We start from the raw sequence: 16,286 nt of genomic DNA, 5'->3' as shown, positions 1-16,286 counted from the left end.
AAGGTCTCATTGGCTATAAGGAAAGCAGCACCACCTACCACCTACCACCTCTCACAACTGTTGTGGGAAAAACACTTTTGTAAATCTCAGAGCCCTGAAGAAACGAGTGCTTTTACAATTCCTCCGTGAAGCGGATGGCGATCGCCTTCACCTATTGGATTTCTTTTCTAATCTCAGGGAGAATCTAAGACAAATGGACAAAACTAGATTTGACTCAATACTCCAGAAACTCTCCTAAATTAAAGGAAAAACCAGGGAGCTGTGAGTCTGAGAAGCCTTAATCAAGCATCCTTTGGTTAATCTATTTCCCCTGGGTCTCCTCTAGCCTATAAAATGTGTTCCATGCTACTCTTATTCTTTCTATTAACCAATATCACTTCATGTCATGTCTGATAATATTCCCCTAACATGCCAATCTTGCAAACGGTTACATTTGCTCTTACTTTATGCCAGACTCATTGTGACAAGAAAGGGGGAAAGGGCCATATGTTACTGGTTAAGAAGCCTGGCCAGACGAGATATGTGCATGCCAAATCTGTGAAAGACTGATTTGTTCCTGAAGGGAGGGGGGGAAATCTCATATTTATTACCACATATGGGACTCAGACAAGAAGATAACCTAAGCTGCATTAACAGTCTGCTGGATGCAAGTTTCTGACAGACAAGTCCTTTAAGAAACACACAAAGAAAGCCGAAAGAAACCAGAGAGAGTCTTTTAAATATTTGATTTTTTACGTTGCCAATTTAAAGCTTAACCACATATTTTCATTAAGCTAACTGGCTAAATGATCATTGTCTGCAGGTTTATGCCTACATGCAAAGCATACGTCTTGGACAAATAAATATACTTTCAAAACCTCCCCAAAAACTAGTGATCTGAGTGTTTGGATCAATTTAAATCCAATTATGCATTTTGAGGTTGGCTGAAATCCACAAGACAGAAATAAAGATGTACAATATACATACACACGTATCTACCTCATTTTAAGACCAATTAATTTTTTTTAGTAGAAACCTCTTAGATTTCCATAAGTAAATAGAATAGTAAATAGTAATAGAATAGACATAGTAAAATACAATAATATTAGAATATTAGAAACATAATAGAATAGACAATAGTAAATAGAAGACAGATGATCAGAGAGTGCTTATTATTAAACACTTATTATGTATCAGGTATTGTGCAAAGCAATCAGGATGCTAATACAGGGGTGTCCCTGACGCTTCAGGGAGCTATATTTTAAAAGAAGACAACAAACAAAGGGAAACTGGAGGGGTGTGGCTGGTGCTAAAATCATGAAATTGCCAGGAAAGTATAGTTAGAGGTTGGATCCTGATGAGATAAGGTCAAAATCGACCCATTAGAGACAAAGTGGTTCTGAGGTAAAATCCAAAGTTCAGATGATAATAGATATACTGCCAGAGGGTAGAAGTTTAAAAATGAGACTTTTTTATAGCTTCATATACATATATATGTTTATGTAGTCTATGTATATGCTTACATATCTATCTCTATATATCTCTATAGCCATCTCTCTATTTTATATATTTATACATATATATACATATATGTTCTAGTGAATATAGACATAAATATAGACATGTGTTCGTGTCTACAGCAATATATGGTTTCATTTTCTTATAATGGGCCCACCTTAACTATCTCAAATTCAGATAGCTAACAGCCTTTCCTTTCTCATACATAGTTGAGATTCAAGAAAGAAGTAAAAAAAGATATCTGAGCCCCACCGCCTAAAAAGGCATTTGGATCCATGCACAAGCATGTTGGTCAGGGGCTCGTGGAAACTTAACTTATTTCATTCATAATTTTAAGAAGTTTGGTGATCTCATTTCCAAGTCCCCCATCCTAATTGACTAAATAAATACACAAGTGAGGAGGGGACTTGTCTAGGGAGGCTTATCCGTTAGGAATTAATCCATTGATAGCTCAAAATAGAGGGAGAGCTCACAGAAACTATAAAATACCCAGACATAAAATGAAGAAGAGTATTCTGGAGCCATTTTTGTACTTGAGCAAAGAGCACCCACTAATATACCCTAAGGATATAATTCTTTTATGGTAAAATGTAGTCACTGGTGTTTAAGATGATGATTATTAGTTATCAAGATAAGGTTAAATATGTTCCCTATAGTCTCCTTGTCCCTCCTTTTTCACTGAGTCATCCAGGCATGGAAGTGATCTTGATTTCTCAAAATCTATAAAAGTTAGTATCAATAAGCCCTAGTAGAGCCAAAGAAAATGTTTCCAGGATGAAACTGTATGAAAGACTACCTGTTTTCTGAGGATCAGCCAAGTTCTGGTCTTCTAAAAAATAACAGGTTGGTGATCTAGAAAGACCAATACTTTCTGAAAGAAAAATTCAGCATATTCTATTAAAGAAAGAAGATTTTCTGTGTTTATAAAGATTTTCATCCTCATTACTATAAATAAAGCTTTTTTCACTCTAATGGGTAAATCTTTGAATAATTCTCTAAACTTGATGTGTTTGGAGTTAAAGCTTTTGAGAATTTGAGATTTATTACAAATTGTAAAACATTCAATAAGTGTTTAAAGGAGCACCACATTTCCAGTATGGATTTTGTATTTTCTTCCTTTTCTAGAATAAGCTCACATATTAGAGAGACACTTATGAAAGTATTATAAATCCAGTCCAGAAATCCCTACTCGTTAAATGAATGAGGACCCAGAATGCTAAGAGAATGGGATATTCTGGTGAGTTTTAATTTTCTGGCTTAACTGAGGATTTCAACCCTTATTGTACATCTCTCTTCAAAGATTCATCTACCATTTTACCTTAAAATGGATGGATGGTCAACATAATTTAATCTGTGTTCAATAACTGAAGGGCCTTTAAGTGTCTGGAATGAATCTTCATTGTGAATACACCTGTGGTGAGTAATGAAAAATGGGCTGATTCTGGTGGCGTCACTTCTAGCTCTTAAAGTTTATCTCCAGTTTAAGTTTGGGTAATAAAAGTCATAGAGTAAATCAAGCAACTAATCTGCAAATCTTGGTTTTTGGCCTTTAAGCTCAGCTACATAAGCTTAGACATCTCTCCCTTATGCCTATCTTTTCACCTGTAAAATGGAGTTGAATTAAATGGCTCATGATATTCCTTTCTGTTTAAAAGTTTTATGACTCTGAATATATACAATGGACACACCACTGATGTGCTTACACTGTTGAGAAGGCCAGATAGTAAGAAAGTTTATATCATATAATGTTTATATATATGTTTATATTGATTGATAGAATTCTATTGCCCACATTATTAATCTGCCGTCCACAGACCATCTACCCATTTGTGGATAGACTTCCTGGAGTTCTGTGTATTTGGAGAGGAAGAAATTACATCTTTATTTAAATACAATTGGCTTCCTTTGTGATTCTATGTGTTTTATTTTATGCATTTCAAAATATTATTCTGAGAAGCATTCCATAGGCTAAACCAGACTGCCAAAGGGGTTTAAGACACACACAAAAAAAGATTTAAAATCTCCAATCTAGCAGAAATATCAACATAGAACCAAAAAAAGGAGAACTCTTTGAGTGAGAAACAACATTAGAAGTCCAATTCATCCTCCAGCTCCCTGAAAAAAATCCCATCAATGATAGCAAACTTAAATAGAACCAGAAGCCCTACTTCCCTAAGAATCCCTGCAGACTATATTTTGACTTAGAAAAACACATATTAATATTATCTATATCCTATTATATTTTTATTCATTTTGTCAAATATAAGGATCTCCCATTTACAAGAGCAACAGTTAAGTCAGTGTCTGAAACTTATCATTCCTAATTTTATCAGTTCCCTCTTTCTTTACTATTAGAGCTGTAGGACCAGGTGGACAACTATTTTCTTTCCATTCATAAATTGCAATGCCAAGAAATAAATCACCTTCTTGTGGGAAACTGGATGATGAGAAGTATCTTCCAACTAATCTAGGTTGGTCCTCAGTTTGTCACAGTTTGTCACCAGCATCATACCTGAAGCTGTTTCAACATGGTGGGGACCTGCCAGACAGTCAATTTCTGCTCTGGAAAAGAGAGAATTCTGGTTAATATTCCAGGGATAGACTTTCTGAAGCAGCTTGGGAGTCATTAAATATCACACAATGTTTCAAAAGTAGTCTATTTTAATCTCTTCTTCTTATATCAGTATGGGCCCAGAGCACAGTCCATCAGCAGCAACATACATCCAGGATAATGATACTGATGTATGGCTATTCCCCCAAGCTGCCGGTACACAAATAATGCTGATAAAATTTCTAAGATTAGTAGCAAATCAGAAAATACTTAAGTGACAGTGGTGGTAGGTAGATGGATAAAGAGCTATACTTCTTATTTGTAGTTAGTGAGGTAGAGTGGAGAAAGCCCTGGCTTTGGAATCAGCATGCAAAAATCTGGGTATTTAGGTATCGACCTGGGTCCCAAAATGACCTTAATAATAATAGCCAAAATAGATATAGCTTTTTGAGATAATAATAATAATAACTGGCATTTATATAGATTTTAGGTTTACAAAATGCTTTACAAGTGCTTCATTTTGTCCTCCCAACAACCCTGGGTGGTATTTTGCATATTATTTTTTATATATTTTTCATTTGATTGTCTTTTTATTGTTTTCCTAATTTTGTTGAGAAGGAAATCCAGGGAAGCAGAGGTCTATGACTTATCCAAAGTCATCCAGCTAGTGTCTGAGGCAAGATTCTCCCTCACTCCAAATTTCTATCCAGTGTTACCTAGTTTCTTCTATAATAGCAGTAGGAGTTAATGTTTGAGAAGTGGTCACCAAAAAGAAGGTCACACAATTGACCATATGTCTGAAATTGCCTACTGGAACTTTCATCAGAACTATATTTGAGGAAATCAGTCAGTCTAAGCTTTAAATCATGCCTTTTGCCCATCTCTGACAACAACATAATACAACAAGCAAATCTAATGCCATAGGCCACAGATTAATCCTGGCCTATAAACCCATATTTTCTCAAGCACTAGTTTAACTGAGGATTAAAGGCAATCATTTCAAAAAATGATTCTATAGCTTAAGAAAACATACCCCAACAATGACTGTTTCCTTTTCCACACAACCAAATTCACTGTACGTTACAATTTTAAAGCTAAGATCTAAGGTTCAGTTCAACTCTTTAATCCCAACTGTGGCTTTGGGTACTTCCTGGTATTAATGAGCCGAGCCCCAGGCCTGCAGCTGGGCTTTGAACAACAACTAAAAAAACCCATAATGAACTTAGTTGACTGGGAACAAAGTTTTAGAGTATTAAAAAGGTTGTTATAGCACTGGAAGCTATTGATACTTCAAGAGTCTGTAACTTAATGATACAACTTAATCTTTCCTTGTGTATCTTCTGAGTGCTCCAATTAAATTAAATTATTTGATTTGACTAAAATGTTTGCCGTAACCCTTTGTAGTGGCAAGGAACTAGAAACTGAGTGGATGCCCATCAGTGGGAGAATGGATGAATAAATTGTGGTATATGAATATTATGGAATATTATTGTTCTATAAGAAATAACCAACAGGATGATTTCAGAGAGTTCTGGAGAAACTTACTTGAACTGATGTTGAGTGAAATGAGCAGAACCAGGAGATCATTATACACAGCAACAACAAGGCCATAAGATGATCATTTCTGATGGACGTGGCTTTCTTCAACATTGAGATGATTCAGACCAGTTCCAATGATCTTATGATGAAGAGAGTCATCTATAATCAGAGAGAAGACTGTGGGAACTTAGCGTGGATCACAACTCTGCATTTCCACTCTTTTTGTTGTTGTTTACTTGCATTTTGTTTTCTTTCTCATTTTTTAAATCTTTTTGATCTGATTTTTCTTGTGCAGCATGATAATTATGGAAATATGTATAGAGGAATTGCACATGTTTAACATATTATTGAATTACCATCTAGGAGAGGGGACAGGGGGAAAGGGGAGATTTGGAATACAAGGTTTTACAAAGGTCAATATTGAAAAATTATCCATGCGTATGTTTTGAAAATAACAAGCTTTAATAAAATTTTAAAAAACATGGCTTCTCCCATTTTGATGTACCCCTTTCCCCTTCTCTCAGGAAGCTTTAGGGGCTCTTTTCTGCTTCTAAGATGAACTACACAATTCTGTTTGGCACTTGAGGGCCATGACCTCTGAATATCAGAAAGTAGAAAGAGCCCTGGCTACTGAGTTGAAGACCTGGGTTTGAATCTCACCTGACACATACTGTGTCCTAAGGCAAGTCCCACTGTTTCTCAGTTGCCTCATCTATAAAAAGGAAGGATTGGTCTTAATGATAACTATTACTTTTCAGTTCTAAATCCTAAATTCCTCTGACTCACTAAGATCACACAATTTATTTCACCAGAAAGAAAACTACAAATCAGATTGACTGGCCCTTGTTTCACAGGCCAAGACACCTTAGATTATTTCCAATTTCTATAGTGCTGCCTCAAAGAGGTTGTTGTTGGTCATTCTCAAAGAGGACCAAGATATCAGGGACATGATACCGTTATATGCAAGTGAATTGGACTTAAGTGAGGAAGGGCTGTATAAGTCACCTGTCTTACTTTTCCCTCCAGATCCAATAACTAGACATGGATCAAGATGACTGGAGATGGCTCTAGGAAACCCTAAAAAGGTTATTGTCACTTAAGGAAGTAAATACTGCATAACCTCAGTGCATTTTGATCAGTCTAGCCCCTCTTACCTAGCTTGTGACAAAGTACCAGGTGTTACTCACGTGGATACCTTGCTCCCAAGGAGCTCAGATTCCACTAGAGGTATGCACCATGTTCACAGATGAGTAAATTGAGCATCTTTCTGTCTCTGGTTTTCTCTGAATCTGTCTCTATCTCATAGTCAGTGATGAGAAGTGAGGGCCATGGTTTAAGAGCTCTGGGTACCAGGAAAGATCATGTGGAAAGAGTGGCCATTGTCCTGAGCCGTGGATTTACATGATATGGAGGTAAGGAGACAGATCATTTCAGGCATGGGGAAACAGTCCATGAAAAGGCATCCATGTAGGAGATGGAATGTTATGTATGGGAAGCGGTAAGCTAACATTTTGGCTGAACTGTCAATCTAGAGAGATAAACCAGAGTCATTCTGTGGATGGCCTTAATTGTCAAAAAGATGAATATGTATTTTATTGTAATGACAATGGGCTGCTGCTGAACATCCTCAATCTGGATCAGATCTGTACTTTAGAAATATCAATCTGGGAGCTGTATGAAGGAAGGAGGAGAAAGCTTTACGCTATGATCAAGTCTTACTGGTAAAACTAAATGGAAAATTGAATAACTCATAGAGTGCTTCAAATCTCTTTGTTTTTGCTGGTGCAAATAAAGCTTTTAAAAGAACAACAGAAGACAAGACAAGCAAGAAAGCCTAATTCCAGGCCCCACTCCCAATTCTGATACACCCTCCTATTACAAATTCTCTTATTATTCTATCTCTGAAAGTGCTACTAACAACATGAATCCCCAGCTGCCTACTGAAGCAATTCCGGGCTCTGCAGGCATCTTTTTCCTGTTTATACTCATACATCAAATGGGCCTTTGGAAAATTCCCTGATTTCTTTTGTTCTGTTTTCTTTGTTCTATTTCCATGCAATCTCTTTCCCTTTAGAGGTGACATAGATGGGAAATGGCTTTTTGCCGCAACAGGAGGCCACAGGCAAGAGGCCCACGTCATGGGAAAAACAAACATCCAAGTAGAGCCCTTGCTCTGGGGCCGCAGAATATGTATATGCTTTGGTCAGATCAAATATTCTTACCTTTGGCAATTTATAGCAAATTTTCCCTAAAGCTTCCAATTTCTAAAACACACAAATAATACAATTTCTTCTTATAAATATACCTGCTTACTATCTTGTTAAACCTTTTGTCTATTCCTTGTCCTTGATCAGAAGATGCTCATTACATAGGTATGTTTGCCTGTTGGACTGGTGATAAATATGGCACCATGAAAGAAAAACACATGCTGAAATATCATACACAGATATTATCCATAATACCAGGTTATGAGTCAAATATTTAAAGAGAACTAGGAACAATACTTATTTTATGGACACTTGTTTTCAAATGAGATAATAATTATAAAGCACTTAGTAAGCCCAGCACATAGTAAGATTACATCAATATTAGCTATTATTACCATTATTTATTATTATTACTTGAAACACCAAAGGAGGAAAGTGCTTTAAGAATTGCTTTTGCAATTCTTAATTGCTTCAGCAGCTTTTACCAATTACTGGCTAAAAATAATTGGTGTCTGGCAATATAACATTGGAAAATTGACAGGAATTGGAAAAATTAATATCCAAATAATATCTGAAGGGTTTACAGATTTGGTTTGGATTGGATTAATTTCTTCTCCCCCAACTCTTGCCTCCAATGGCTTAAATGATTATGATGAAGCTTTTTTAATCCTGATTATCTTTCTAATAAAACTGAGTTCCAATGATCTGTATGACAGGTTTGGACAGCTTTAACCTGCTGCCCCTAGAACAGATCCATGGGCCAAGTAATAATATTCCCCACTATGTGTAAAGAGTCCAGGGAAGTACAGCACTGATCATTGTTCCTAAAAGCAGTAAGCATGTCCTGCCTAACTGTGCTGTTAGCTTTGTTAAAATATCCATCTACATTAATATTGAACCAATGAAATTATATATTGAAAAGGACTGTGGCCTTCTTTGTGACCCCAGGTTTCCTATCTTAAATTGTGATTGCAGAATTAATTTAATTGATTGCCATTTAGGATAACAATAAACACAATTGAACTCAAGGCTCACTAGAACTAAAGCAAGCAAAGAACTTTGTTGGTTTTAATGCCAATTAACTGTATTTTTTAACCTAGATATAAACAAGTGATCACAACCATAAAAGTGAAGTAAGCCAGTTAGCCAATTTTCAACTTAATTGATTGTGGATAACTTTGTGCAACTCAGTCTCTTTAATCCAATTCACCTCATGGCATCATTGGTCCTCTTAGAAAGGAAAGATGAACAACACTTTTTTTTATGCTGTAGAATTTCTCTAGTTCATCAAAACAACATTCCCCTGACAAACCTTAACATAATTTTTGAACTAATTAGTATTATGAGAATTAATGAAAAAAACTCATGTTTTTAACAATAATTTTATTTATATTTACTATATATATAGTTAAGAAAATAATTTTTTAAAATTAACTTTTTAGATCATATTCATTTTCAAATACATCCCATAATCAGCAAGTTTTATTAATATTCAATGACTAATGAATTAATATGATATATAAAGAGCCATTTCTTGTAACAAAGATTAAAAAAGGGGGAAAGCAATTCAACAAAACTAATGGAGGCGCTGACCTCTCATACAATAGGCCACTTCAACAAAGAAGGAAAGAGGCCTCTTCTCTCAACTTTTCTCAAGAACCAGGCTTGGTCATTATACTCATGGAATGGTTCAGTATTTTATTTTTAATGTTCTTTCTATTTGATGTAAATCAAAATCAGGAAATCATTATTTTGACATAAGCTCTCAAACTACTGGTTTTTCTTCTTCATTAGACTACATTAGCTATCAAAAGGGAGTTAAAAGAATACATCAGCTTCTGGGGCAAAGGAGTAAACAAAACCCACCATTTATCAATGTACTGGGAAATATTAATGTTAAAAAAAATGAGTAATTTCAGCAGTGGAGGGCCAAATTCTTCCTAAATGCTAACATTCATTCAAAGTCTAAAGATCAAACAACAAAATGAAGAACAAATTTCTATGTGATAGTTAAGTTGCTGGTGATCAACACCTCTACAGTTAGCCAAGTTGGTTAAACTAATGTCATTAGTTCCCAAAGCAAAATTCTTCCATTGTAGTAGGGTTAGTGAAAGATTGGATAGCATAGAGATAGAATAGTTTTCCAAAAGTCAGGGTCACATCCAGAAAGACTTTAAAGGAAGCTAAAAGCAAAAAACACCATTTTATTGCTTACAGCTTTCTAATGAACAACAGCAGTTGTGAATTCAACTGCTAGACCCAAGAAGAGGCACCATTTATTAATTTACCAATGGAACAAACACATTCAGGGTATGCACATACTGATATACACAAACTGTTATTATTAAACTGTCACATTGGGACAGTCATAAAGAAAATAATTATTTTTTTTCTTTCTAAGGTATTCTTTACAGTCTAGATTAATGACAATTAAAATAAACTGACATACACATAAAATTTTAACATTTCTTAAGCATCTTTTTTTGCAAATTATTTGAACAATAGTGTGCAGTTTTTAGAAGGTACAGGAAATAAAATGCAAATAGCTTGTACTTATTCAGATGAAAGATGGTTTAAATTAGGGAGAAATGTAAAACATTAAGTTCTTTTAAAATTTATTTTCTTCTTGTTTTCAAATACTTATAGTACTATTGCATTTCAACAAAAAGCAATGTCAGACTTGAAGATTATACAGAAAATATGAAAACTTCTCTATAAAGTAAAGCAAAGCCAATGTGAAATACTGTACAGATTCTGATTTTAACATGTAAAGTATGCTTAAACAATCTTAAAGAATGAAAAAGACATTTTTTTAAAGAATGAAAAAGACACATTCTGATTTTAACATGTAAAGCATGCTTAAGCAATCTTAAAGAATGAAAAAGATCACAGCACCAATTAGCTTTTAGTTGCTATTACTCTTCAATTATATAAGTTAAAATTTTAATTATAAAGATGATTAAGTACAAAATTTTTAAAACACAAATTTACACAAAAATGACATTTTTAAAAAGTTCCAAGTATGGATTCTATTCAATTTAGCAACATAAGTGCTTATTCCTGGCAAACTCTTTCTCTTCCTTCTTGGTTAATTCCTTGAGAAGGCAGTCTACAATAGGGGCCTCCACTTCCTTTCTTCCCATTCTCTTTTTAACTCTCTTTGGTTTGGCTTTTGACCTCAGCATTCAACTCCAAAATCACCCACAATTTCTTCATTGCCTAATCTAATAGTTTTTTCCCATTCCTCACTTACTTTACTTCTAGGCAAACTTTGATACCATTGATTCCCTTTTCTCTTAGATACTATGTCTCCTCTAGATTTTTGAAACTTTGGTCTCTGGATTCCTTCTCAGTCGTCTTTACTAAGTATTCTTTTAAGTCACTCCCCCTAACACTGGGAATCCTAAGCTTTGTTCTGAAGCTCTTTTCTTTTAGAGTACTCCACTTAGTGAACTCATTACCCCCCGTGGATTTAATTATCTTTATGTCTATCATTCACAGATGTATTTGTCCGTTCCTAACCTCTCTTCTGATTTCACATCTTTAATTGTCTATTTGTTTATTCGTTGCAGTCATGTCTGGTTCTTCCTGATCCTATTTGGAGTTTCTTGGACAAAGATTCTGGAGTGTTTTTCCACTTCCTTCTCCACCTCATTTTTACAGATGAGGAAATTGAGGCAAACAGAGTTAAGTAACTGGTCCAGGATCACACAGCTAGTAGGTGTCAGAGCTGGATTTGAACTTTGGAAAATGAATTTTCCTTATTCCAGGCTCAGCACTCTTATCTACTACAACACCAAGCTGCTCAGTTGTCTATTCCAAAGCTCCTTAAACTCCACTGAATGTGGTGGTCATGAAAAATTTAGCAACAGTAGGAAGTATCAAATATTTAATTCTTTTTTATTAAAGCTTTTTATTTTCAAAACATATGCATGGATAATTTTTCAGCGTTGACCCTTGCAAAAGCTTGTGTTCCAAATTTCCTCCTCCTTCCCCTAGATGCCAGGTAATCCAATAGATGTTAAACATGTTAAAATATGTTAAATCCAATATATGTATGCAAAATATTTAATTCTATATGTAAAAATAAACAAACACATCCATCCCATTAGAATAAAAATTTGCTTTTGTCTTTAATAAGTAGTAAAATTATATGTGTATCAACGAACTACTTAAAAATAAATTTCCTTATGATTTATTATCAGCAAATGTTTGATTTGTATATCTTAAATACTTTTATACCTGGGGACCATGTAAAAATTTCTTAAATAAAAAGGGGTCATAAGTGGAAAAAATTTTTAAAGTCTTGGACTATTAGACTATAAGCATCTTAACCTCAACAATTCCAAAAATGAGCTCATTATTTTTTCCCCAACACCCTCCCACTCTTCCAAACTCCCCTAATATTATCCAAGGCAAGACCATCCTTCCAGTTATCTGCACTCACAAGCTTTGGTCCCCTTCTCACTGTTTTTCTCATAATTATTCCAAATCTCCAATCTATTATCAATTCTTATCATTTCAGTCTTCAGAACGATACTTGTCTATGTTTCCTTCTCTTTACTCCCAGCTACCATTTTGGTTCAGGGTCTTATTACCTTGTGTTTCAGTTATTTCAATAGCCTGGTCTCCCTGCCTTAAGTCTCTCCCCACTCCAATTCATTCTCCATTCAGCTGCCAGTTGTTTTCCTTGAAGTATAGATTATAACTACCACGAGCACTCAATCCTGTCTCCTGGAGGATCAAATATAAATTTCTTTCTGTGTCATTTAAACACCTGCACAACCTGTGACCTTCCTTTATGTCCAGACTGATTACATTTTACTCCTCACCATACTTGCTGTTTCTTATAGGAAATATTCCATTTTCCAAGTCCATGCCTTTTCACTGGCTGTCCCCCATGCCTGAAACAGTTTCCCTCCTCACCTCCAGTTCCTGGTTCTTTCAGCTTCCTTTAAGATTCAGCTCAAATTCTACTTTCTGCAAGAAGCCTTTTCCAGTTCCTAATGACTACTAGGGTCTTTCCTAGGAAATTATCTCCCATTTAACCTGTTTATATTTTGTGTGTGCATAGCTATTTCCACACAGAGGAAATTTAATTATCTCTATGTGTATCATTCTCATTAGAAAGTGAGTTCCCTCAGGGCAGGGACTATATTTTTTGCCTTTCTTTGTATCTCCAGTACTTAGCAGAGTGCCTGGCTTGAGTTTTTCATTCAATTTTCATTTACAAAATTAATGAGGCTTTAAATATAATACACTTGACTTTGCATTGTGGAAAGCTTCACATTCTCAGTCAGCCAGGCTTAAACAGCCTTACCTCAAGCTAGAAAGGCTTTGCATATAGGCCTTGTGCCAGGTAGTATATACAACATTGGAATGCCTGTTTTTTTGTTTTTTTTTAAATTCAGAAAGTCAAATAGACCACAAGAATTTATTCCGAGTTTACTTATGTGCCAAGCACTGGGCTAAGCTTTGGAGACAGAAATAGAAGCTGAACGACAATCTCTGACCTTGGGAAGCTTACATTTTAATGAGAGAAGCCAAAACATCAAAAGAAATTATTAGAGGAAATGACCAATCAGAGGAAGGAGCTTCAGGGACAGAGAAATCTTCCTGTGTTTTCTGAGCATCACTTGGGCAGTTGTGTAGAAGTCAGGAATCTGGTTATATAGAAACAATCTTCTCATTGGCTAGCCTGCAGATATTAGGGGCTACCTGGTTTTATCCTAAGGTAGACAAAAGGGGATGGACTTTTTTTTTTTTTTATAAATGCATCTGTCTAGAATAAGTCAGAAGAGGTTAAACTCAGTAGTTAGTAAAATTCCTTTGAAGTTAGAAGTTGTATTAGTGGATGTTAATTTATTCAGGCTCTCACTTGCTACATGCCCTTTTTCCTTTTCCTTTAGATTGCATAGAAGTCCAACCTAGAATAATTTGAATATTCCAAAAATTAATACCATCTTGTTTTTCAGGATACAATTATCTTATCTCATCATTAAATATTGTAAATCACAATTATTATAATGGGAAAAAAGAGAAACCAAATTATGTTTCTTTCTAACAGCTATAAATCAGAAGAACTGGATTCAAGTCCTATGTCTGATCCATATTGATCTATGTGATCGTTAATCACTTAAATTTACAGAGCCCTACAGGAAACTCATTAAGACTAAATTACAGATGAATTGTCAGTCTTCATTAGTAGAAAAAGTGGCTAAGATTTTTATATCACAGGTATGGACTTTCCAAATAAGGTCAGAAAAATTTGCATATTCTTCTTTCTATCTGGCATTAGATGACTAAATTTCTATTTATGATTCTTTATCATGAAATAGTGTCATGATATGAGTTATATGGTGCTCTAGAGTTGACTATTCATGATCTAATTTTCATGGGTCACACATTGCATAAATATGTCAAGAAAACATATCAGGGATTTGTTATTTCAATCCGTGTAGGGACTTCTTTCAGGTTCAGCTTCGAATGTTGATGTGTTACTTATAGCTTAAGAAAATTAAGTGACTTGACCACAGTAGGCCACCTAATTGGGTTTTTTGTTCACTAATTTCATCCATATTGAAATCTTTGTGACCAACATGTATAGGACTGTTTGCCATCTGGGGGAGGGGGTGGAGGGAGGGAGGGGAAAAGTCGGAACAGAAGTGAGTGCAAAGGATAATGTTGTAAAAAATTACCCTGGCATGGGTTCTGTCAATAAAAAGTTATAATTATTAAAAAAAACCAACAAAAAGAAATCTTTGTGACCTCTTTGGATCCTGGAGTGGTTTGACATTTTAAACTCAGGAAAATGAGTCTTCCTGACTCCTGATCCACACTCTAGCCACTTAGCCACCTAGCTTCCCATCTAATCAGCACCAGAGAGTGAAGTCTTTCTGACTCTAAGGCTGATTCTATCCATTACACTACTCTTGTTTTTCATTATATAAAAATTGGCTACGAAAGAAGTATCCAATTTTGGTTTTTGCTATAATTATTTCAGTAACTAAATTCCTGAGGATATAATTCCAAGAGCATCAGGATTTGAATAATTAGATTATAATAGAGTTAAGGGTTGAATATTGTTTTGCATATTATATCCATCCTTACTACTAACTGATAATTCTGATGAATGTATGCTACAGAAATGCATTGTATAATAATGGCAATAAATGTATTTTGTTCCAATGGCTCTTAAGCTTGTCAAATATGAGAACTTCTTTTTAATGTAAAAAATAAATTATACAGAAATCCCATATGGCAGTAATTATTAGTATCCCTTAAGTAGCGGTGGCTGGATAGTACAGTGGATAGAGCCCTGGGCCTAAAGAAAAGAAAACCTGAGTTTAAATCTTCCCTTCCACATTTACTAGCTGTGTGACCTTGGGCAAGTCATGATTTATTTGCTTCAATTTCTCCAATTGTAGAATGAGGATGATATATTTGTAAAATTTTTGTTTAGTACAATGGTTAGTGCATAGTGTTATAGAAACATTTATTCTTTTCCCTTCTCATTGAGAACACACACTGCCAAAAAGCTGTCACGAATCCAATAAAGGCTATAATTTAGGTTTTTTTTAATCACAATATGCATATGAAAGATACCAATATGCGTGAGAAATATATTATTTATTTAGTCTGTTTGGCAGACATATCAATTCACAGAACCCTTGCAATGGCTGTGGTCCCACAGAGTGTATGACCTACAGATTTGTAAACAATTTTTTTATACTGAAGAAAATAAATGTCAAGGTTTTTTCAACCAGTTTAACTTTGGGAATATAATTAATTCCTTTTTGTATCATTTGATTATACTGTCTCACTTCTATATTTATCACAATGCCTAAGCACACCAATAGGCATGTAATAAACTTATTTTTTAAAATATTTACTTAGTATTAACTATATTCCAGATACTCTACTAAGTTAGGTAGCACCATGGATAGAAGGCCAGCTCTGGCATCTGGAATCAGGAAAAGCCGGATTCAAATATGATCTCACTAGCTGTATGACTATGGGCAAGTCATTTAGCCCTGTTTTCCTGGAGAAGAAAATATTAACTACTCTAGTGCCTAGAAATGGGGCCACAAATAATCAGATTTCTGATCAGGTACTGGTTGGACCCTATGATCTCTGGATTCCCTTCTATTTCTGTTTGTCTGACTGATAGCTTGGGCTGAAATAGCCTATTAATATTGGGTATTTGTCACTCAGCAATACTGTTTTATAATTCTTGTCATTTGTTTTGAAAAATAAAGGCTGATGACACTTTTAAAGTCCAATCTTCATTTATCTGCATTTGGTGGGGCCCTTGGAATGGAAGAGATGAAGAAGCAGAGTAATTATATAGCAAGAAAACTAGAGCATAGTCTCAAAGATTTAGGGCTGGAAAGAATCTTAGAGTCATTAAATCCAACCCTTTCATTTTATACATGAAACAAATCAAAGTCCTTCAGGATTAACTTACTTGCTTAGAGTTATATCATTAGGGC

The sequence above is a fragment of the Sarcophilus harrisii genome, chromosome 1 (genome assembly GCF_902635505.1).
Source record: "Sarcophilus harrisii chromosome 1, mSarHar1.11, whole genome shotgun sequence".
Taxonomy (NCBI): Eukaryota; Metazoa; Chordata; class Mammalia; order Dasyuromorphia; family Dasyuridae; genus Sarcophilus; species Sarcophilus harrisii.
This window is presented reverse-complemented; position numbering follows the sequence as displayed.